Source organism: Schistocerca nitens, chromosome 5 (genome assembly GCF_023898315.1).
Source record: "Schistocerca nitens isolate TAMUIC-IGC-003100 chromosome 5, iqSchNite1.1, whole genome shotgun sequence".
NCBI lineage: Eukaryota > Metazoa > Arthropoda > Insecta > Orthoptera > Acrididae > Schistocerca > Schistocerca nitens.
The window spans coordinates 45,194,173-45,218,868 of NC_064618.1; positions in this window are offsets into that span (position 1 = coordinate 45,194,173).

The window sequence follows — 24,696 nt, forward strand, 5'->3', positions numbered from 1 at the left end:
TTGGTGCCCATCTACAGAAGGAGAAATGATCATCATCATAAAATAAAAGAAATAAGAGTTCGGACAGAAATATTTGTGTTCGTAATTCACGCCTGCAGTTTTGAGAGTAGAACGGTGGAGAAGTAGATTACAGGTGGTTCGATGGACCCTCTGCCAGGCACTTAATTCTGAATTGCAGGGTAGTCGTGTAGAATTAGATGTAGATGTAGAAGCGGATTAGCGAAAAAGTGGAAAATGACTGAAGTTGCTGAGGCTGGATACTGAAACCCACGGCTCTCTGATACGAAACCACATTTATGGTACTAATACTACGTCCTAGATAACATTTGTTCCATTCGAGATACCTGTTAGGACTTAGATTCGGTACGGATGCATGAAACTATGGTGACGTAACTGTTGGACAGTGTCGGTTGGAATGGTTTAACGCGTCACCGAAGAACGCTAAATGAATGAAAAGTAATATAGAGAGAACATAAAGCTATTGTTTGTGAAGTTTGAGAATGTTGAGAACGGGATGAACAGCTTCCACTGCGGAACTCGCGGAAGCATATCATTTAATTGACTAAAGACATACAGTTGGGATTAAAATCAATCTCTTACAGTGATATCCGGCAGTGGTAAAATCTGTGAGTATATTTCTTTGGGGAAAGTTTTTTACTGATACCATAATTTCACTCGTGCTTTGGGTACGTGTATCGAATCGGAAGCTCCCAGGATCGGAGACGGGCTTATTGGTATTCACGGTAGGCCCCCTCCTATAAATATCATTTTGGCCGTCGGCTGCTTCCCCAGAGCCTACAGCCGGCCGAGTCGGTGTTTCTTGCGCCGGACGCCCTCCTCCCTGCTGACTCCAGTTCCCCAGAGCTCCCTCCCCCCATCACGGAAATCCAGCTCTGAACCACTGCATCAAAGAGTGATATTGAATTCTACTATGTCGCAGTTCTCTTATTCACCGCCACCTTCACTCCAGAGGGGATGTGGGGAACACCGCAAACGCCGGCTCTACGACTTGCATCGAAACGATACACTTATTCCGAGATCCCCGGAAGGTACGTGTTCACGCTATGATTGTGGAGCTTTCACGACAAAAGTGAATTCCGTGTCGTCCTTCCCTCTCAACAGTCGGTAACCGCTACCTTTCCCCATCTTTATTAATAGTTTTACATTTTTCGTTTGCTTGTTGTCTGTATTTCATTACTTTTTCTTAAAACGAAATGCCCAGAAATAAAGTCTCCTTTCAGGCTGCGAGTTACGAGGGGCGTTCGGAAAGTAAAGACCAGTTTATTCCCGCTTCAGCTGGATGCAGTTACATCCACTGTATACCTTGGAGTGTGCGTATGGAGCAGTTTAAACTGGATCCGTAACATAATGCTAACTGTAGCAGACGCAGTTTCTACATTAATATTCTTATGGGGAATGCTCAAGGAAATGTAGTCCACCTACGCAGGCAGTTTGACTGACACTGGAAACTGTACCACATAGCCGGCCGGGGTGGCCGTGCGGTTCTAGGCGCTACAGTCTGGAACCGCGCGACCGCTACGATCGCAGGTTCGAATCCTGCCTCGGGCATGGGTGTGTGTGATGTCCTCAGGTTAGTTAGGTTTAAGTAGTTCTAAGTTCTAGGGGACTGATAACCTCACAAGTTAAGTCCCATAGTACTCAGAACCATTTTGAACCTGTACGAGATAAGATTGGTAAGACAAATATAGGCGTTCCACAGAAGAATAGCGTGTTTCGACACAGGTTCGTTTAGTGAAAGTGAAAGCGTTGTTGACGTGCACACGTCAAGAAGAGTCTACTACTGTATTGCTTGTGTGTAGCTGCATAAAACATCGCGAATGTACAATTTTGGAGAGTCCGGCTCACTGGAATTCATACTAAGAATGGTTCTATCCACATACCGTTGGAGACCAATGCAGGAAAGCAATGATGTGACAGTGGTTCATTAAGAGCCCTCCACCATGTATCCTTGATGTGGTGTCACCGCCAGACACCACACTTGCTAGGTGGTAGCCTTTAAATCGGCCGCGGTCCGGTAGTATACGTCGGACCCGCGTGTCGCCACTGTCAGTGATTGCAGACCGAGCGCCGCCACACGGCAGGTCTAGAGAGACGTCCTGGCACTCGCCCCAGTTGTACAGCCGACGTTCATAGCAATGGTTCACTGACAAATTACGCTCTCATTTGCCGAGACGATAGTTAGCATAGCCTTCAGCTACGTCATTTGCTACGACCTAGCAAGGCGCCGTATTCAATTGATATTTATCTTGTGATGCATGTACAGTCAAGAGAGATGTACACCAATTATGGATTAAAGTTAAGTATTCCAAGAACTACGTTCTTTTCTTATTAGACTCAACTCCTTTAATTGTTCCAGACCTCACGCTAGTCTGCGTGAGCTTTGAACGCGTGCATTTCGGCCTCCTCTAGCAACACGGTGTTGGCTCTTCTGCCAACACAGCACTTGAAGTATATGGATGTAAATATAGTGTACTTCATCACGCCCAAAAAGGAGCTCAGTGCCACTAACTTGCGATCACATGAACAGGCCACTTTGCAGCTTAAATAGGACCTTGAGTAATTTAACTAGCCGAGAAAGCTTAGGATATGACACACAGAGGTCAGACAAGTTCCTCTGTAATACGCTTGTGAAATTAAAGATCACAGTGTGTGGCATTAAAAGATTTTTCACGTCGATTTAGGTAACTGCTTGGACATTTATTGCTGTCTGCGTCAGATATGGAAAGTACAGCACATGTAATGCACGAAAGGAGGAAGATAAGTGTTGAAAGTGCGCCAGAGATACCGAGTTCCTTCTTGAAATCCCTAAAACTACGACCAAGCATAGATAAATATGCACAGTTTTCTAAGTGCAATAACAATCACTAAAAACACTAGGATGTTACTCACTCAACAATGCAATGCATTCTCCAATCTCACAGGTAAGTCGTGTAGACCAGGCATGAGGAAATAATAATCTCGTGGATGCAATTCCCTACAGGTGAATCAGCATACAAAAATAGAGCAAAATGTCCATAGTACCGTGTTATCAGCCGCGTGAGTTTCACATGCCAAGTGCTTGACCTATCTTTCGTATAAACGGAAACACCAGTTGTATTCTAGCTCCAAAACTACCAGTGTGAACTGGGACATTATCTTTGTCAAAAAAAGTTCCATCATTAATTAATGTTTGTATCTGCAATACATGCACCAAAGTTAGCAGCTGTCTTTGACAAACCTGGAACAGGTGTGGGTGACTGCATATTACGAAGAGGAAGGATAAGGAAAAGTACTAATTTTCATTTGTTACCATAATCATAGCAGCCATTTTATTAAAGGGGGTACCGTCATTTGCTGGAAGATATCCAACATTTTTTTCTGTGACAGTGATCGTCAGATGTGAAACTTATAAAAAAATTATAAATCTGAAGTTACACTTTACAGTATTAGAATCCGATATTTCCCGAACCCTTATCGCTGCTTTCTTCAAATCATGCAGAACGTTTTATCTTACCGGCCTTATATTCTAAAAACAATAATTCTCGCCTAGACAGAGAGATTTCTTACTTGGACACAAAGGAATATGGCACGACCTTACAAGAAATCTGTTGCGAGCCCCATTCGTTATGCGAAAATCGGATGATAATGTAATAAACATGTTGGCTTTATGATCCGATGTAAGAGCATAGAATAGCCGATTCTGTAACCTAAAAGCTCGTTATAGTTTTTCCATAGTGACAAACAACATTTTATTTCTTTTAAGTGATAAAAAGTTTGAGTTACGATTCTCAACGAAGGTTGCACTTCAGAATCACTAAATACCGCATTCCACGCCAGCATTTTCCTTACCAGTATACTTATAAAAAGAGTCTCAAAGCAGGTGTACTGAAAACTGCTATGGGAGTATTTGAAGTTTTAACTGCTTATTTAACGTATGTCATATCAGATTTACGGATGATTATAAGAATTTAGAGAGCCCATCAACGAACATGTTCGGAGCCCTTGGCGGTCTTCCACGTCTTGTATAACTATCTGAGCGGAGGATGGGAACGAGTGCATGCAACCCGTTAAATGTTTTCAGATGAAACTTTTAGATTACTGCTTTCTTCCACCAAGGAGAAAAAGAAAAGTGCATCGTATTTAGGAATTTGATGCAGACTCCATACATTCAGTAACGGCAGTGATCGTAAAGACCGAAGAGGATTTACAGCTAATCTACATGATTGTCCAATGACACTTGGGCAGAGTCGACACAGTAAACTCAGGCTTTGGCATCTTGTTATCCTGACGAGATACTGAATTATTTTATTAATCTGTTTATCAGATTAATACTTTTGCATTAACGGCATTCGACACAGTCTAACGTTGTAGACTAACAAGTAATACATGACGATACCTTCTAATATCACGAGTATGTGGCTCAGGTAAAGAATGTTTTATTGGACGGAGAAGTTTCAACATAAACGGAGGTACAACAAAGACATAAACGACCGAAAAATCAGTGAATGAATATGTGCCAAGGGATTTAATGAACGCGTTATTGGTACCTCAGTTCCTAGAAAAATGGTAAAAAAGGTAATGGTATTAATAAACATATGATACAGGATATTTAAAGGAAAGAAAGACTGGAACCCATGTGGAAGAGGCCTTCCCCACCTTGGAACAGGCTTCATCGTGAAATCTAACTGGGTGAACTCAATAACCGACTTCCAGTCACCTAATGAACGTTTGTCTTTTCTCACATTCCGCGCCCTAAATAAAACCTATACACTTATTAATTGCCACGCACCCATCAACAATGACAATAAGAAAAACCCTCAGAAAGTAGATACATATTGGGAATCTCTAGACCACGAACTTTCTAAAATCCCAACATCAAATGTGAAAATACTGTTTGGGGACTTCAATGCACAAATAGGCCAAGAAAAAAAATACAAGAAAAACAGTAGGAAACTACCCGGCTCACAAAAGGACAAACAGAAATGGAGAAAGGTTAATAGAACTATGCAAGGGTCATAACTTAAAATTAATGTCTACAAATTTCAAAAAACCTCCTAAGAAACAGAAAACATGGAGATCACCAAAGTCTTGGAGAGTTCCAGATAGATCGCATAGCCATCACACACTATAATCAAAAAGAAATAATGAATGTGAGAGTTCGGATAGGGGCAAACATTGTAACTGACCACTACTTATCGACAATCAAATTAAATGTCATACCAAAAAGAAAGAAACAAATACAAAACAGGAAAATTCAAAAGATAGACGCAAACATCTTGAAAGAGAAAAGAGAAGAATTCTGTCAAAACAAAGTTATATGTTCGGATAAATGGGAAGATATAAAAGAAGGAATGATAAGATCTGCTCAAGAAGTCGCAAAAATGAAAAAGAGAAAGAAACACGATTGGTGGGATGAGATATGTGAGGAAGCAATAGAACGAAGGATGAAGGCATGGAAGAAATGGCACTCAACCAAAAGTGATAAGGACTACCTGGAGTTCAAACAGCAAAGATCTTCTACAGCAAAACTCATTAGATCAGTAAAAAGACTATTTGAAAAGAACCAACTTATGCAAATGGATAAGGATTTTAAGAGAAACAATAACAGATCCTTTTACAGCACATTCAGACAGAAACTACAAAAATATGTAGCACCAAATCTGTGTTTTAAAGATACCAGTGGAAAACTGGCAATGAATAATGAAGAAAATTGTGAAATATTAGCAAAATATTTTGAACAACTCCTCAACTGTCAGGAACCTATTGAAAAATTACCAGCCAACACCCCAAACACAGTAAACAATAATTCTGAACCCCCATGCCTCATAGAAATCAGAGAAATCATTAAAAACCTTAAGAACAATAAAGCACCAGGGGAAGACATGAAATTGCAGCAATGTGGAAAAGTGTGGATAATACAACTCAAGAAAAACTACTGGGAATAATCAATGAGATTTGGAGAACGGAACGTATACCGGAAGAATGGAAAACTGCATTAATCCACCCCATCTTCAAGAAAGGGGATAAAACCGATGCAAATAACTACAGAGGGATATCTTTACTTCCGGTAACGTATAAAATTCTATCTAAGGCCCTACAAAATAGATTGGAGAAACAACTTGATCAAGAAATTGGTGAATACCAAGCAGGCTTTAGGAAGGGAAGATCTTGTGTGGAGCAAATTTTAAACTTGAAGTTAATTATTAAATATAGACGATTAAGAGGAAAAGACATCTTTATCACGTTTGTTGACTTCAAGAAGGCGTACGACTCCGTTGACAGAACAACCTTGGTTAACATCCTTAGGGAGTTTGGAGCAGACAAGAAAACAGTCGCAATCGTCAAAGAAACACTTACGGATACCTATGCAAAAGTAAAGTTCCGTGGTGAGGTATCCAGACCTTTCAAAATCAGAACAGGATTAAGACAAGGAGATGGGTTGTCACCTACCCTATTCAACTGTGTGTTAGAAAAAGTTATTAGAGAGTGGAGGAAGAAAACGACTGAAGAAGGAATACAAAAAATCAGATTAGGAAGAATAAAGGATGGATTAGAAGTAGATTGCCTCGCTTTTGCTGATGACTTAGCGATTCTGGCAGGAAGTTTGGAAGAAGCAGTCAAACAGATCAATATTCTGAATGAAACAGCAGAAAAAGCAGGACTGAAAATCTCCTTTGAAAAGACAGAGTACCTAACCAATGTAAAAGAGGCACCGAACAATATGATTACAAAGTATGGCCAGATAAAGAAGGTTTCTTATTTCAAATATTTAGGGGAAATCATCTAGCCCAATGCTTCAGATAAGGAAGGAAATAAAACAAGAACAAGAAAAATGGAAATGGCATTTCAGCTAACAAAGAATGTGTACAACAAGAAGTCAGTATCAATTAACGCAAAAATAAGGCACTACAACACTGTGATTAAGCCAGAGTGTCTGTATGCATGTGAATGTTTATCAATGAACACTAACAAGGAAATGGAAGCTATAGCAAAAAAGGAGCGAAAAATCATTAGAAGAGTACTTGGGCCGAGGTTTGAGAATGGGACTTGGAAGCTTAGAAGTAAAAGAGAAGTGTATGACAAAATTGAGAAAGTGGGTGATACTATGAGGAAGAGAAGAGTAAGCTTTTACGCCCATTTGAAAAGAATGAATGATGAAAGGCTGACAAAGAAAATATTCATGTTTTTTGACAAGAACCCCAGAACCCAAATTTCCTGGTTCAAAGAAGTCAAAGCAGACTTAGAGGAGATGGGTATAGGAGAAGATGATATAACCAACAGAGACTTAATGAGAGACAAAATTCAACATTTTGAAGGATTTGAAGTGAAGAAGAGAAGAACTGGAGGAACAGTGTGGACAGAAGACCGAAGGGAGCAGCACAGAGAGAGGATGAAGACATATTGGCAGAAGAGAAAAGAGGAGGAGCGCAATAGGAGAAATGTACATTGAAAAATAGTTGTTTAACGCGGTCCCTAGACGGCCAAAATCGGAATAAAAAAAAAACATATGACAGTGAGGAGTGCGTGATCGGACCAAATGTTTGTGTTGGAGAGCACAATTGGACACAATGCCCATGATTTTCACTCGTCGCCGCTGATTCCGCACAAAGCTCAGATGCAGCTGATACCAGCAGTTCCTTCCATTTCCTTTCCTTTCTCCCCTCTGCACTTTTAGGTACATGATATGTATTATAGCTGCGGATTCCGCGTCGTGTCTGTTCCTGTCCACATGTAGAATTAACAGAGTCCACGCATTCATATAAATTAAGTCAAATCTCGTCACAGCTGTCACTTTCTTCAAACACTTTAACAGCAACCAGTGACTTGCCCCGACTTCGGAGCGGGTAATATAAACGTCCGGATGACATGTCTGGGGTATCGATGAAAAATTATACAGACAAACTTTCCTATTGAATTGGTCAGTCTATTAATGAAAACCTTATCAGAATCCTTACAGTAGTTGCTATGATAAGCATTTCATACAGAAACGAAAACGTGCAGAGTGGCTGTAATTTTGCAAATGGTAGCGTCGTCGTGGTAGGCATTATCCTATCTGTAACATGTCGTAGATCTAATAAGTCTGGCCATTTGACAACAATGCGACGAAGCGGCGTATGTGCTCCGCAGTGGCTACCGAGCTTGCCTTCTCACCGAAGATATGATCACGTATGAGCTTTGTGTGTCCAGTGGTGCCAATGTGACACATTCTCCACGTAAGATAACATGCTGTGTTCTCGTAAACAACAAACCCTCAGTCCAGTCACAAGTCCCTCTTGATACGTCTTGTATTCATGCTTTCAATAATAAGCGTATATTGGTACGGGGTCAAAGACCAATCGGAAGTCAAAAAAACTGCACCTACTTCACAGCCTTTAGCCATAGTTTCCTGCATATCATGTGAGAAAATCAAGAGTAAGGGTTCACATGATCGCTGTTTTCAGAAAGAATGCTTGTTGACAAGACGAAGATCATTCTCCTCAAATACCTAGCTACTTTTGGAGCTTAGAATATATTCTAAGAATTTTACATCAAATGGATCTCAAGTGTACTGGACGGTAGCTTTCTAGATAATTTTTGCTACCCTTCTCGTAGAAGGATGTGATATGTGCTTTCTTGCGAACACAGAACACAGGTCTTTGTTCGAGATATATTCCGTTAATTACGGTTAAAAGCGGTGCTAATTCAGTCGGGAATACGATAACTGAATGTGATAGTCATTTCTTTAATTCTGAACTATTTCAGCTGTTTCTGAACGCCACTGACACTAATATCTGTTTCACTCTTCTTTGCACTAGTACGGAAAGTACATTGGAGCAATGCTCCTCGTGTTTCCTTTATAAAGGAACATTTGAATGCCGAGTTAAGCATTTCTGCTTCTGCTTTTCTGCGCTCAAGTTCATTCGGTATCTAATCCATTAGTGTCTGACTTTGGTTCCGCTAACAGCTTTCACAAACGACCAGAATTTTTTCGTCTTTATGTGAGAGATTTTTCGACAGTTTTCTGCTACAGTAATCGTTGAACGACTCACCCACTGCCCTCTTCACAGCAAACTGAGTTCCATTCTGTATCTGTTTGGAGGCCTAGACGTTGTTTCACATGTATCATGCATTAGTCTCTGTTTTTTTAAAAGCAAGCTTACATACAGTGACTATATATCACGAGAGGTACCTCCTATCATAAACTGGTAATTAGTTACATATCCAACCAGTGCGTGGTCAACCATTCCTTTAATCTTGAGTCTGACTGTTTCAAATTCCTTATTTATGTACGACACTCTTTTTTCGATCATGCGAGAAGAATTTTAATTTAAATCAATAACACGAATCAGAATAATTTACTGGCTACTCCTTTTAAGTACAAAGACAAGCCTGCAAACATAAGATAGTAAAAGCTCGTAAAACTAGACTGCACTTCTGACGACTTTCCATCAGTCACAACAGAGGCAAATCGAAACCTGAGAACCTCTATTTAACAGCATGAGGCCACTTTCCATTACCTAATAGAGATTACTATCACTAACAGAAAAATCAAGAACAACAACTCGGAAGAAAGAAAAAAAAATTATACTGCGTACCTTCACAAAACGAGGTGTTTCTCTGTCATAGTTAAACTTCAGAAATAATTTTCCTCTTACTTTCCAGGTATGTTTACAAAGTTGCTTGACTACATTACATTGGATTGAATTACCGTTTCTCAACGCAGAAGAGTTCCGACGTTGCATAACTGTGATATGGCAGCCTTACAACAAGAAAAAAGACCTTTAAAAGTACATAGAGGTCAGTTATAGATTAGAAACGAGGTGCTCAATCGACGCACGCCTTTCAAGTGAGATCGGGTTGGTAGAATTAAGTAATTACAGATAGGAAGAAATTACACTCTTGACCACTTCGGCGAGGTTTATGGATACAGGTCGGTAACTAATGGCGATTAAACTTCACGTTAAGTCCGCAGTAAAACCAGTTTACCTTAATCGAGCGAGACGTAGGAAAACGTCTCCAGACAGTTTCTAAAATAAACCCGTCCCTCTGGCGTTTAATAGTTCCGGTGATGACGAGAAGAATCCTTTGATGATCGCCGGCTGGTGGTTCAGATCTCCAGAGTTAAATTTCGTTTTGTTTTGTTTCCTTTCTGACAGAGGTATCTGGCCGATACTGCTGGAGCATCGCATTCTGTGATGCTCGTAAAGACGTCCGCTTTCTAATCTTAAATTACAGAGATAATCTCACGCAGCCTACCAAAGATTTTACACCGTTACACGATAAATATGTGGCCGGTGAACGTCACATCAAAGTATGTGAAGCAGTGTTTACGCATCTGAGGCCCTCTTGTCTAATATTTTGTCGCCAACCACTTAATCCGCTTCCTCTTACCATTTACTCGGGCACAGCACAACTCAGAATATTTTATACAGTTTAGTGTGTCAGTGGAAAGAGACGGATGCATAAAAAACAGAAAGTAATTGTTTCCAGCCCAGAGTTGGATTTTGGTACCGTATGGACTCTATTGTTCGTATTTCATGTTCTTAGAACTCACTGCGACTTTTGCTGATAGCATCGTTGATGCTACGTGATTACAGATTCGTACTTCCATCGGATGTTTATACACTGCTGGCCACCGTAAATGCAACACCAAGAAAGACAAGAGGTAGCACAACAAAATTTATTTTGTAGATAACATGTTGACCAAGTATCAAATGATTACGTTTACAGACGTCTGTGACATGTGGTTCCTGCCAGAATCAGTAGCCAGAGTAGCCGCCATTGTTGGAGATCACTGCTGCCACACGTCTCGGTATTGAGTCAAAGAGACGTTGGATGTGTTCCTGGGGTACAGCAGCCCATGCAGCATCCACAGGTTGCCAAAGATCATCTGGTGTGGCAGCTGGGGATGTAATCTGGGTCACTCGTTGAGCAACCTTGGACCACATGTTTTCTACCGGCGAAAGATCCGGAGAGCGAGCCGGCCAGGGAAGCAATTCAATATGGTTATTGACGAAGAATCTTTGGAAAATGCGTGCCACGTGTGGTCGCGCATTATCCTGTTGAAATATGGCTGTGGCCGAGCCCTGAAGGTAAGGAAGGACAACTGGCTCCAGCACCTCGGATATGTAGCGCCGGCTATTTAAAGTACCGGCAATGCGTACTAGAGGCGTGCGAGAGTAATATCCAATACCGCCCCATACCATAATACCCGGTACAAGACCAGTGTGGCGGTGCATAATGCAGCTGTCCAGCATCCTCTCTCCACGGTGTCTCCACACTCGAATCCGACCATCGTGGTGCTGCAGACAGAAGCGTGCCTCGTCAGTAAAGACAACGTCATTCCATTCTGCCGTCCACATCCGTCTGTCATAACACCATTGGCGACGGAGACGTCTGTGGTTCTGCGTCAATGGTAGACTAAGCAATGGACGTCTTGCGGACAGACCACTCTGCTGTAAACGGCGTCGAATGGAACGCGCAGACACTGGATGATGCGTTACAGACGCAATGTGCTGTGCTCTGGTTCGGGATGTCACTGAACGATCCGTCACTGCCATGCGCACAATTTGCCTATCAGCACGTGCAGTGGTGCACCGAGGTGAATGCGATCGACCACGTCGGTCCGTCGTACCCTCTTGCATCCAACGGTCACATATCCGCATTACAGTTGTTTGGTTTCGTCCAACACGACTAGCGATTTCTCTGTATGATAATCCACAATCTCGGTAAGCCACTATCCTTCCTCTGTCGAACTCGGATACTTGATCAAAAGATGTTCGCTGTTGTCTACGAGGCATAACTGATCGTCTTGTGAAACAACCACAAGGTAAACACACGCGCCTAACGTACACTCGTCGAAATCGCCAAGCCTTAAATGGCGCTATGAGGTGGCGCCACAGGTGCGCGTGATGTGCGTCTGCGCTGAAATTCTAATCAGTTGCATATCTCATCGCTGCAAACCCATGGTGTAAATTTCACTTGATTCGGATGCTTCCTTCATGGTGTTGCATTTACGGTGGCCAGCAGTGTAGTTCACATGTCACCACTGCACGACGAAATGTGCAAACTGGACTTTGTTCTTTCCCGTTCTTGGGAAGTATCTGTAGTTCCATAGTACATCGTACTCTTTATAAAAGCTGCGGCTCTACACTCACAGAGACTGTTTTCCTTTTAACTCAGCGAGAGAAGTTGACTTCTAAGCCACATGTGCAATTACAACAGTAGGAAGAACGTCACCTGACAAGCTACACCAAAAAATAAAGCCAAATTGAGCTTCAGCAATAACACATACTCGAAATAGCCTGTTTGTATGTTGGCAGCGCTATATACTGTATTAATATCGCTCTGCGCCCTCGGCAAGAGATTCTGTGGTCGGACGGACTAGCAGTTAAAGAGTGGATAGAGAAGTGTATGGACATGCTTTTTCTTAGTGGAGACTCTGTGTTGGTAGGACATGCATTGTAAAGTGAGACGCGAGGAAATGTATGATGACGTATGTATGATTCGTAATGTTTGGGCAGTGGAATTATTGACATCTGTATAATTTTTGGAACTGAATGTCTCATGAATAAGGTAACATTTTCTAAATACATTTTTTGCTCTTCAACAAAATCTTTCTTTTGCTCGTCATATGCCTCCTAGTAGTCAGAATCTATAGTAGAATCTTTTTATTTAGCTGCTTGCTGTAATCGCTGTAGTTCGTGTTATGAAGATTTTCTGTGAGGTAAGTGAACTAAAAAAATAAACATGGGGTTTCCACTATCAGGATTCGTGATTGAAATGAGTTTAGGCAGTTAACAGAGTTGGAGGTAGTTTCATATTGTTTTGCATTTTTATTATTGTTAGGATTTATTGCAATTCAGGATCATTCTTTTTGTTAGTTATTGGAAGTCATGTTGTCACTGCATAACAGTCAGATTGCGTTGGGCTTGTGTGTTGTGGATAATAAATGAATAGGTTAAGTTTGAGTTCTCTTTGTCAGGGAAAATTCTGTAGGTCAGTGTTCAAATGGTAAAAATAATTAAAGCCTTAGTTTCAATACAGTTTGTACGAAAATGATGCATGGCAGGGAAAACATGTCCACATGACACCTCCCCCAAAGCATTACCATTGTTCATTAAGACATAAGTAGAGTGCAATATCCATTTGCAACACCTACACGTGTAGACAGTTTTACACTGTATAATTGACGATTTATTATTGACAGATTGGTTTAATTCTGCTGCTGTACATGTCCAGTTGTTGCTACTATGTTAATATTTTGGTAAACATGCCTTCGTTTAGTTTTACGTTCGTAATAATTCCGATATTTACAACGTGGTTTGGTATTCTGAGATTTAAATAGTGAAAATAAATGATACGATGAATTTACATTAAATTTTCCTTTAAAATGGAACGAAGTGGACAATTTACTGTAGACGTTGAATGTTTTCTTTTGCAAAACGTCTTTTACAAATGCGATATTGCAGTGTCTTGTTGCTAAGAGGGAAGACGGAACGTTCCTTCTGATATGTTTGCATGTTATGTGAGCAGACAGTACTTTGCTCCAATGGAAGTGATTTGAGACAAAAAAAAAAACATTTTAATACTGTTTGTTGGCATTCAGTGCATTTAGAAAGTCTTCAACAGGGTCCAGAGTACCATTCACTAGTTGTAAATCGTAGCTTCCGATTTTGGTAATAGAATGTTATTTTGCACAGGAAAGATCTAAAACTTTATCGTAGATACATAACAGGAACACTTTATCAAAACTAGCACAGTTATCGATATCACCGCTCACTATTAAGATTGTTATTTGAAATACATAAATGTCATTATATTTATTCTGTAGCTGCAGCTCATCCACATTAAACTATTTACTCTAACTCTCTTACCGTTGGGTTCTAGGCGCTATAGCCTGGAACCGCGCGACCGCTACGGTCGCAGGTTCGAATCCTGCCTCGGGCATGGATGTGTGTGATGTCCTTAGGTTAGTTAGGTTTAAGTAGTTCTAAGTTCTAGGGGACTGATGACCAAAGCAGTTAAGCCCCATAGTGCTCAGAGCCATTCTCTTACCGTTGTTCTCAATCGTATTGATATTTCCTTGGAAGCCTTCTGACACATAGAAGACATGGTTTAATATCAGGTAATTATAAATCTCCATTTTGCTAGAATTCCAGCATAATCTTGTATTATATACAGTTCCACCTACAGCCCCACAGGTGCTCCACCTAGTTCTGCATCACATAGTCAGAGCACTGCGTTGTATAGTCCAGACGCCACATCATGCTAACCCAACTAGCGTGTGGGTGGCACCTGTTGGGAATTGTCTTGCTCTTACATTGTCGTTTCTGTGTAGGAGAAATGGTACTTTCCCTTTGAGGCCTTCGCAGATATGAACTTGCACATTTTATAATGTTGATAACTGTTACATAGATATGTGCTTTAACTTACAGACTGTCTAATTGTTCATGGCAGACCACTAGTATATAGCTGCCCCTTCTGGCAGCAGTCTTTTACACATGCGGCCTGCATATCTATAACATGAGAAATGACACACATGCACGTTTGAACACAATAAGAATTCTCGACTTATCTGAGACTTCTTTGCACAGTTCAGCCCTACTGACGTCTCACACGCGCGGTGTGGAGGGAGAGGTGAGGTGGATTGGGATGGACGTTGCAAATGTTTAATGCCAGGAGCGATAAGTCGTGTGAATAAGTGAGTCACTTATACTTTGTACTCTTATAACACACACAGTTTTGGTGTGGAAATAACATTAAAAGAAATTTTGAATATGTGCACCTCAGCTGTTGTTGATTAGTATTGACTTTACTACACCTATGAGGAATAGCCAACTATTGCCTTACAAGAGATTTTCAGGTGCAGCAGGCATCAACGTATGTTATGATATATTGACACATACCAAACTTGCTCTGCAAGGCCAAATTGGGCCAATTCTGCAAGACGTAATGACGTCAATACTTATCAAAAACAGCGAAGTTGGCAAGCTTCAAAATCTCTTTTAACAAATACACTATGTGATCAAAAGTATCAGGTAACGCCAAAAAACATCTGTTCCATATTCGGTGCATTCTGTCGCCACCTGCTGCCAGGTACTCCATGTCAGCGATCTCAGCAGTCATTAGACATCGTAAGAGAGCAGAATGGAGCGTTCCGCGGAATTCATAGACTTCAAACGTGGTCAGGTGATTGGGTGTCACTTGTATCATACGTCTGTACGCTAGATTTCAAAACTCCTAAACTTCCCTAAGTCCACTATTCCCGATGTGGTAGTGAAGTTGAAACGCGAAGGGACAACACAAAAGCGTATAGATCGACCTCGTCTGTTGACTGACTGAGGCCGCCGACTGTTGAAGAGGGCCGTAATGTGTAATAGGCAGACATCAATCCAGGCCGTCACACAGAAATTACAAAATGCATGAGGCTCCACTGCAAGTACTATGACAGTTAGGCTCGAGGTGAGAAAAATTGGATTTCATAGACGAGCGGCTGCTCATAAGCCACACATGATGCCGGTAAATGCCAAACACTGCCACGCTTGGTGTAAAGAGCGTAAACATCGGACGATTGATCAGTGGAAAAACGTTGTGGGGAGTGGCGAATCACGGTACACAATGTGGTGATCCGATGGCAGGGTGTGGGTATGGCGAAAGCCCGGTGGACGTCACGTGCCAGAGTGTGTAGTGCCAACAGTAAAATTCGGAGGCGGTGGTGTTACGGTGTGGTCGTGTTTGTCGTGGAGGGCGCTTGCAACCCTTGTTGTTTTGCGTGGCACTAGCACAGCACAGGCCTACACTGATGTTTCAAGCACCTTCTTGCTTCCCACTGTCGAAGAGCAGGGAATGGCGATTACATCTTTCAACACAATCGAGCACCTGCTCTTAATGCACTGTCTGTGGTGGAGTGGTTACACCATAACATGGACTAGCCTGCACAGAGTACTGACCTGAACCGTATAGAACATCTTTGGGATGTTTTGGAACGCCGACTTCGTTGCAGGCCTCACCGACCGATATTGATACCTCTCCTCAGAGCAGCGCTCTGTGGAGAATGCGCTGCCATTCTCTAAGAAACCTTCCAGCACCTAAATGAACGTACGCCTGCGAGAGTGGAAGCTTTCATCAAGGCTAAGGGTGGTCCAATACCATATTGCATTCCAGCATTACCGATGGAGGGCGTCAAAAACTTGTAAGTCATTTTCAGCCAGGTGTCCGGATACTTTTGATCACATAGTGTATGAGGCTGTGGAACCCCACATAACGAAAATATTGGAAATATAATATTGATATTTTGTTTGACGGTCAATTGTGCCTTGCACGAAGTGAGAGTACAAACATGGAACTACAGTCATGGTTGACACCGAAGTAGGATACAGAAAACAACATGACCGACTTTGAGGTACTTCCTGAGGTACATACCTGTGGCCAAGTGTGCCTTCACATAAAAGGTAGCCCAGCAGTGTGAACCAAGTGTCCGTGAGTTCTTACAGAACAGTAACACAGGAAATTTTGGCGAAGATATAATTTTGTGATGCTCATTTTGAGTAGTCATTGTATGTTTAACCAAGTTGGTGCTGACGTCGAACTATAGTCGTTACCAAGTGTGGAACAGAGCACAAGACGGCTGAGTTTGGAGTGCATAGTGACTGGCTGTTACGTTTTAATTGCTAGTAAAACACTGGGCAATGACTGGGAGAGGAAACTATTTATTTATTGGCTAAGAAGCTTTATGATTGGGCTAATTGGTGGAATAGTGATTGAACTATAGTTGTCACCAAGTGTACCTTAACCTATAAGTAAAGTTTAGTAGTGCCAATAAGTTAAAAAATGTTCAAATGTATGTTAAATCTTATGGGACTTAACTGCTAAGGTCATCAGTCCCTAAGCTTACACACTACTTAACCTAATTTATCATAAGGACAAACACACACGCCCATGCCCGAGGGAGTACTCTTACCTCCGCCGGGACCAGCCGCACAGTCCATGACTGCAGCTCCTTAGACCGCTCGGCTAATCCCGTGTGGCTGCCAGTAAGTGAACCCGCATGTGTTGTGTATCACTACACGACAGTAATACAGACAATTTAGACATGGAAATAACACTGTGATGTTCGTTTAACTGGAGAGTCGATTGTCCCTTGCAACGAGTGCGGTTAAAGATTCCTCTATAATTACATTTGTGGACCAAGTGCTATTCAGGTACAAACAACACGATGGTCGACTCTGGGGTGCTAAGTGATTAGTTATTTCATTTTATTGGCTGACAATGCACTGGGCTGTGACTGGGAGAGAAAATGTTTGTATGTCGGCTTAGAAGATCCTGCCTGGCCATTTTCCAAGAAGGTCTCATTGCTAGGGAGATGGGAATGGGACAGGAGAAGGGAGGATGGGTCGGTGGACGTGGTGTCGTCATGCGCTTGCCCCTGTCCCGCGTGTAGGTAACACAAGTTATTTATATGCAGAATCAACATTGCATTCCAGCAGATATGCTTAGCGATCACCAGATGAACTAAGCACTGCAGGTAATAAAATGTGTTAGGAATTAAGATTCATATAGAACAATGAAACGAAAGTAAAGTGAATAAACCTTCATTAATGTATTGCTGACGCTTTTTTATGCTCAATAATTCGTATTACGAAAGGGATTTAAATGCGAACAGTTGAATTTTGTTCCGAAACGCAGGTGGAAGGCTGATGATTTTCAGCTCTATACCTCCCATTCTCCAGAGCAGCTCTAGCGGCTGGCAATGGTTCAAATATGAGGCAAATCCTCCGGCACAAAAACGAAGTTACCGTAAAGAAGTTGGAGAGTTTCTATGGTTAAATATATTACAGAACTGGCCATTAAAATTGCTACACCAAGAAGAAATAAAGATGGGTATTCGTTGGACAAATATATTATACTAGAACAAACATGTGATTACATTTTCACGCAATTTGGGCGCATAGATCCTGAGAAATCAGTACCCATAACAACCACCTCTGGCCGTAATAACGGCCTTGATACGCCTGGGCATTGAGTCAAACAGATCTTGGATGGCGTGTACAGGTATAGCTTCCCATGCAGCTTCAAAACGATACCACATGTCATCAAGAGTAGTGACTTGCGTATTGTGACGAGCCAGTAGCTCGGCCACCAATGACCAGACGTTTTCAATTGGGGTGAGATTGGGAGAACGTGCTGGCCAGGGCAGCAGTCGAACATTTTCTGTATTCAGAAAGGCCCGTACAATACCTGCAACATGCGGTCGTGCATTAACCTGCTGAAATGTAGGGTTTCGTAAGGATCGAATGAAGGATAGAGCCACGGGTCGTAACAGATCTGAAATGTAGCGTCCACTGTTCAAAGTGCCGTCAATCCGAACAAGAGGTGACCGCGACGCTGTGCGTTCACCGCGAAGTTGCCAAACACGGATGCGACCATCATGATACTGTAAACAGAACCTGCATTCATCGGAAAAATTTTGCCATTCTTGCGCCCAGGTTCGTCATTGAGTATAGCATCGCAGGCGCTCCTGTCTGTGATGCAGCGTCAAGGGTAACCGCACCCATGGTCTCCGAGCTGATAGTCCATGCTGGTGCAAACGTCGTCGAACTGTTCGTGGCCGACCGCTGGTGGCCGAGGGTTCTAGGCGCTTCAGTTTGGAACGGCGCAACCGCTACGGTCGCAGGTTCAAATCCTGCCTCGGGCATGGATGTGTGTTATGTCCTTAGGTTAGTTAGGTTTAAATAGTTCTAAGTTCTAGGGGACTGATGACCTGAGATGTTAAGTCCCATAGTGCTCGGAGCCATTTGAACCATTTCGAACTGTTCGTGCAGATGGTTTCTGTCTTGCAAACGTCCGCATCTTTTGACTCAGGGATCGAGACGTGGCTGCACGATCCGTTACAGCCATGCGGATAAGATGCCTGTCATCTAGACTGCTAGTGATAAAAACCCGTTGGGATCGAACACGGCGTTCCTTATTACCCTCCTGAACCCACCGATTCCATATTCTGCTAACAGTCAATTGATCTGGACCAACGCGAGCAGCAATGTCGCGATACGATAATCCGCTATCGTGATAGACTACAATCCGACCTTTATCAAAGTCGGAAACGTGATGGTACGCATTTCTCCTCCTTACAGGAGGCATCACAACAACGTTTCGCCAGGCAACGCCGCTCAACTGCTGTTTGTGTATGAGAAATCGGTTGGAAACTTACCTTATGTCAGCACGTTGTAGGTGTCACCACTGGCGCCAACCTTGCGTGAATGCTCTGAAAAGCTAATCATTAGCATATCACAGCATCTTCTTCCTGTCGGTTAAATTTCGCGTCTGTGGCACGTCATCTTCGTGGTGTAGCAATTTTAATGGCCAGTATTGTACTTGCTTATTATGTAATTCGAAGGTGGAGGAGTAGAAACAAAAGGAAGGGAATTTATAGTATCAGTTCCATGGAGACTTTAGGCGAATGTTAGACCGGGGATCGAGCCCGCGGTGTCCTTCTTCTAGGCAGCTGAGACAACCACTGCGCCACCCGAACACGTCGGTAAGCGTCAGTGGACTATCTTGCCATGCTCCTCGGCCGACTCACACTCCATCCTACCAGGATGGCAGACCACCCAGTCGCCCCAGACGAGCACCTCTTAGGCCGATTGAGAGAAGCTCACCTTTATCTCCAGACTGGAAATAGCTGCAGTCCCATAGACACTGTCAAATGTCCATGTCCTCCGAGCTCATTAATTTTAGATCCCAGTTGGAGGTTGAATATAAAAGTACATCCGCACTGATGGTTTAGAGCCACAGACCATCAAGGCATATGAGTTACATGAAGAAACAACTAGTAGAAAAAGCATAAAAACTAAACTAAACTCCTCCCGAACAGGCCATGAAGGTCCAATGGTACTGACCGGGCGCCGTGTCATCCTCAGACCGTAGGCGTCACTGAATGCGGATATGGAGGGGCATGTGGTCAGCACACCGCTCTTGCGGCCGTATGTCAGTTTCCGAGACCAGTGGCGCTAATTCTCAATCAAGTATCTCCTCAGTATGCCTCACAAGGGCTGAGAACACCCCGCTTGCCAACAGCGCTCGGTGGATCAGATGGTCACCCATCTAAGTGCTAGCCCAGCTCGACAGGGCTTAACTTCGGTAATCTCACGGGAACCTGTGTGACTACTGTAACATGGCCGTTGGCAGAGAAACCATGAACTGTGAAAATAAACAATGTGATAAATAGTACTGTGCACACCTGTGCAAACAACTAGAAACTGTAAAAAAAAAAGAAATAAAAGAACTCAGACGGAAGAATACAGATGTACAGGACCGTGCGTCTCCGTATTATGATGAGCTACTTGCACATTTTCAAGAAGCGGTTGCGAGCTCGTTTTCTTCCCGTCAGCAACAAATGGATCATACCAGAATGAGATTTTCTCTCTGCATCAGAGTGTGCGTTGATATGAAACTTCCTGGAGGATTAAAACTGCGTGCCGAGTTCGAGTCTCGGTCCGGCACACAGTTTTAATCCTCCGGAAGTTTCATGTAAGTGGATGATAGTATACTAATTGGTCATCGGAAAATAGCCCAGAGGCCGTGACTTCACGTTGTATGTCCTCAGAAGGCGTTATGATATGTCAGGGATGTAATGCAACAACTTCATCGTAGTGCTGTCACTATTCAAAGAAGACTGAGGCAGTTTTGCGCCGCACCAGGTTTTTTTTATTTAAGCTATAATATCATTGAAACTAAGCAACTAACTAATTTTGAAAATGACAGTTTTTAGCTGTGATGAAATGACTGTAAAACATACTTATGTACAGAAAAGTCTTAAAGAGAGGCAAATTTATTTGTTTACTTCTTTATTTAATAAGTTAATTATAATGGTAATATACTGCACATGAAAAACCCCAGCTATATTTACAGCTGTGTATGAGTAAATCACGTGTTCGCAGTGCGCTTAAATGCCACAATGCAGCGCCATGACGTTACCAGAACATGTGCACGTGATACCTACCGCCGGCCAGGGTGGCCGAGCGGTTCTAGGCGCTACAGTCTGGAACCGCGCGACCGCTACGGTCGCAGGTTCGAATCCTGCCTCGGGCATGGATGTATGTGTTGTCCTTAGGTTAGTTAGGTTTAAGTAGTTGTAAGTTCTAGGGGACTAATGACCTCAGCAGTTGAGTCCCATAGTGCTCAGAGCCATTTGAACCATTTTGATACCTACCACACGTTCCGGTAACCACGCTAAGTACCTTTGAGATGTATCTTACCTCCTTCTTCAGCCTATAATCGTCCATTGCAAAGAAATTAGGTTAGTAAAGATGATGTCCTAGATTTTCATCTACGTGTATATTGATTACTGTTTAGACGGTGGTGATAGCTCGAAAATAGAAACAAAGTTATCAATGAACAAGGAGTGGGTGCACAAGAATTCTTTGAAGACCAAGAAACAATTCTATCAGGAATCTTACATGGACAAGAAATTTTACATTCAGTCTCAGGCCTAGAAGTGAGTGAGCCTGAAAAATAATCTTCACTGGAGAAATAAATTCCCATTTATTGAGAAAACGCCAATGACATTAAAGCCATTAAATTTTATTGTCTATAGTTGTATTTTAAGATAAGCTTTTCAAAATAGTCCTAAGGTATCACAAACATTCAAGTGCTTTTTTCTCGTAAAGGCCGTTTCTCCCTCATTACAACACGGTTTTAATGCACCATGAAGGTGTTATCTAAAAAATGCATTTTATGTGAAGGACTGGGTTGTAGGCATACCGTCACAAATAGTAATATGAATGTCCATGCTACATTCATGACGTACATGTCTGCTCGTGTGTTGCATGCCAGTATAAACGAACAGGATATATGATCAGGTGAGAATTTTGTGGCTGCAGTAACATGCCTAAACAATCTTGCAAAAATCTCTGTCTGTATAGCCAGATGGGCGTCACGAGGCGATGGTCACTTACAGGTTATAGATCCATATTTCTTGGAAAACTCAGAAGGCACAAAATCACGACCTGTACCCACATAGGAATTGATTGTACGAAAAGATCGTTTTCAAGAGGCTCAGCTTGTTTCGTTCCTTTCTGGTCAACTACACATTGCCTAAACACCAAACAGAAAGTGGCAGCCAGAAATAACGTAGTGCTAAAATTGACAGGTACATCATGGGGTGCTAATCCATGCATTGTGCGCTCAAGCGCACTTGCTCTATGTTATTCCACTGATGAATATGCATGTTCGGTATGGTACAAGCGCAGTCATGTCAAGAACGTAGATTTGGCTCTAAATGAGTCTTGCTGGATCATCATCGGTGGCTTAAGACCTACTCCTGTGGACAAATTCCATTGCCTCACTGGCATAGCTCTTTCTGAAATCAGACGTAGTTGTGTGATATGAGAAAAGCAAAGCCACAACGAAGGAAGCCCATCCACTATATCGTCGTCAACCCGCTCATCCTGGGCTGAAATCAAGAAAGAGCTTCTTGACAACTACTGAGGCTCTCAACGAGAATCCACATACGGCAAGGATCTCGCGATGGCGGGAGAAATGTTGGTATTTGGGAGAATGGATGGCTCCAAAGGAAGAACTTCCCCCTGGACATTCGGAGATTATGATCAAACACAACGAGATGCAAGACCAATCTGCGGACTTGGTGTTTCTCTGTGGACTCAGTTCTTTGCCACTGTGGCGTTGAGAAGACTAACAGCCATTTCCTTCAGTGTTCCTCATAACCAACCACCTGCACCGTGCAAGACATTATGAGAGCTACATCAAATGCACTTGAAGTGTCCAATTTTTTGTACATATATATATAATATCCACCTTTACGTAGCACTATTGATAACCCAGTTTCATCTGGACAGCAAGACAGTTCTGCTTTCAGAAAACATTAACCAAGGGAGTGACGCGTCTGGCGAGAACTGACGTTTATTTTTAGTGACGCGAGCGCGCATTTCGACAGAGGGCGGACATGTAATTTCACCTTTATGCATGCGCTTGCGCTCTACATATGGAACAGTCTTTGCGCGGATTTCGATAGAGGACGGCCGGCAATGTGCACGCGTTTCCGCGGCAATTTTTAGCTGTAAAGCGGACACAGTAAACTAGCAGTTTTCAGTGGCGGACACACACCTGAAGATGGTTGGACGGTTGCCAGCCGAAATATTGTGGCAAGAAGTCAACGTGATCCAGCTGCAATTCTGGAACCTCATAGGATAAAAGTCAACTGACATCTCACACAGGAATTTGATCACTCCTATCCACGATTAATTTCCGAAATCCCGCTATGTTTTGAATTTCAATAAAAGATTTTTAGATCAAAAATCTTACTACTCTGAGGTGGCAAAACTTGTGGTATGAAAGGGCAGTGCATTGGAGGAGGTGTTATTTTCACGTAGGTGATTCACGTGATCAGTTTTCCGACATGATTGTGAGACTCTGAACGTCGAATGGTAGTTGGAGCTAGACGCATAGGACATTCCATTTCGGAGATCGTGAGGGAATTCAATATTCCGATACCCACAGTGTCAAGAGGACGCCGAGAATATCAAATTTCAGGCAATATCTCTCACCATGGATAAGGCAGTGGCCGAACGATTTCACTTAACGACCTAGGGCAATGGCGTTTGCTTAGAGTTGTAGTGCTAACAAACAAGCAAGACTGATTGAAATAACCGCAGCAATCAATGTGGTAGATACGACGAACACATGCTTTGGAGCTGTCCGGCGAAATTTGGCGTTAATGCACCGTGGCGGCAGGTGACCGAAGCAAGTTCCTTTGATAACTACACGACATGGCCTTCAGCGCCTCTCCTGCAATAGTGATCATCTCGTTGGATTCTGTACGAATGGAAAACCGTGGTCTCATGGATGAGTCCCGATTCCAGGTCATAAGAGCTGATGGTATGGTTCGAGGGTGATGCAGACACTACGAAGACGTCGACACAGATCGACAAGCTGGTGGTGGATCCATAATGATGTGGACTGTGTTTGCATGGTATGGACTGGGTCCTATAGTCCACATGAACTGATCATTGACAGGGAGTGGTTATTTTCGGCCACTTGGAGGCCATTTGCAGCAAATCGCACCAGTTCGCAGAGTACCGAGACTAGAGAAAGACTTGAGAGTAATTTGGAAGGTTCAGCAGGCAGTTTAGAAGAGATCAATCCGAATTTCAGTCGTTATGTGTGGAGACTACGACAATGTCACAGGGAATGGAAAACTCCGTAGCTGCTGGACTCGAGGATGTGACACAAAGTGTTACCGACCGCGTGCCGACTCCTTCTTCGCCCAAAATCTTTTATCTCCAGTGATTCTTAATTGAAATCCCGTTATAAAACTAGGAACATCATAAATCAGCCGAAGAACATTACAAATAGGGACATGTGGGCCCTAAAATTCTGGAAGAGCGTAATAAAATTTCTGATGAGTTTTGCAAAAGGGCTGAAGAATTTTTCAGAATGACTGAAGAGAATTTTGTGCTACTCGAACTAATTAATAAAGACTTAGACGAAAAGAATTATGTACGATTCAAAATCATTGACGAACAATTCAGGGAGGACAGCGAGCATTTCAAGAAATTAGAGCAACAGTTATTGCGTGTGACAAAAGGATGGTACAATTGGATAAAGAGCTCGGGGAAGAAATTACGAATTCCGAAGAGAAGACGAAACAGATAACTGAGGAAGATATCAGTATTTGTGACAGTAAATTAGGCACGTTAT